Raw genomic sequence first — 1239 nt, 5'->3', positions numbered from 1 at the left:
TCTTTACAATCTCAAATATGTACTGTATAAACTGAAACACGTCTTAAGGGTTTGCTTTCAACAATTCGTAAAATACGGATGCTTGGGCAAAACTCCCCCTGCAGCGTGTGTGTGGAACGCACTGGGCAGAGCAGCAGCTACGGGGCGCATGAAGATGACGTAGTACTAAGAGCAACATTGGTAGAGAGCAGTATGAAAACCTGGAATTCCACATAGGTAGGTTGGTTGGGGTGGATGGGTCAAACAACACAGGACTTTGCCCCTGGAGCCTGGGATTCTTGTCCCTTGTGTCACGTTTCCTTAACCCAACTGTAACTTTCTTCCTAAACCCAACGGTCCCGTTCTTCTTCACCTAAACCCAACGGTCCCGTTCTTCTTTACCTAAACACAACTGTCCCGTTCTTCTTTACCTAAACACAACTGTTCCCATAGTCTGCTTGACCCAACTGTCCCGCTTCTTTCCAAACCCAACTGTCCCGTTTCTTTCACTAAACCCAACTATCCCGTTCTTCTTCACTAAACCAACTGTCCCGTTCTTCTTTACCTGAACCCAACTGTCCCGTTCTTCCTAAACCCAACTGTCCCGTTCTTCTTCACCTAAACCCAACTATCCCGTTCTTCTTCACCTAAACCCAACTGTCCCGTTCTTCTTTACCTAAACCCCTCTGTCCCGTTCTTCTTTTCCTAAACCCCTCTGTCCCGTTCTTCTTTTCCTAAACCCAACTGTCCCGTTCTTCCTAAACCCAACTGTCACTTTCTTCTTAAGAAGTAGATTTTTCAGTTTGTCCTCTCAACCAGGACGTAACTACTTAATTTACAAACGCAGATGATGCCGGTCAATTATCTCTTAATGTAGTGATGATATCCATGTTCGTTATTGTATTATTGTTAGCCTACTAATTTTACTTCTTTTCCTAAACCCAACTGTCTCATACTTCTTTACATAAACCAAACTGTCCCATTCTTGTCCCCGTGTGCGTCAATCACAACGCCAAAAGCACTTGACCAAGCGTCTGTATTTTGCGCGATGGTAGTGAGAATGTGTTGGTTTCTTGAGTCTAAAAAAAAAAAAATTGTCACTTTTTTATGTTTTCAACACTACGTAACTAACTAATTAACTTTAGTTTTGTAGTTTATTTTTTGAATTTATGTCCATTAAACCTTATTTATAGGAAATTATACCTAATGTTTGAGTTAGAAAATCTGAAAATAGGAATTATTCTGACTAAAATTAAAGGA

At 41.1% G+C, this 1239-nt stretch overlaps 1 long non-coding RNA gene across 2 annotated transcripts; it reads right to left on the bottom strand.

Annotated features, from left to right (window-relative positions):
• Nucleotides 1-295: 295 nt before the first annotated feature.
• LOC116701548 (uncharacterized) lies at nt 296-725 on the bottom strand. 2 transcript variants are annotated; one of them, XR_004334935.1, is made up of 2 exons: nt 627-725; nt 296-544 (listed from the first exon to the last, which is right to left on the bottom strand). It is a non-coding gene; the product is annotated as an uncharacterized LOC116701548 (long non-coding RNA). The 2 variants fall into 2 exon arrangements; XR_004334936.1 differs by having other exon boundaries at nt 598-721.
• Nucleotides 726-1239: the final 514 nt, after the last annotated feature.

The sequence above is a fragment of the Etheostoma spectabile genome, chromosome 14 (assembly GCF_008692095.1).
Source record: "Etheostoma spectabile isolate EspeVRDwgs_2016 chromosome 14, UIUC_Espe_1.0, whole genome shotgun sequence".
NCBI lineage: Eukaryota > Metazoa > Chordata > Actinopteri > Perciformes > Percidae > Etheostoma > Etheostoma spectabile.
Note: the sequence above shows the minus strand (reverse complement) of the source record. Positions and strands in the feature narration are given on the sequence as shown.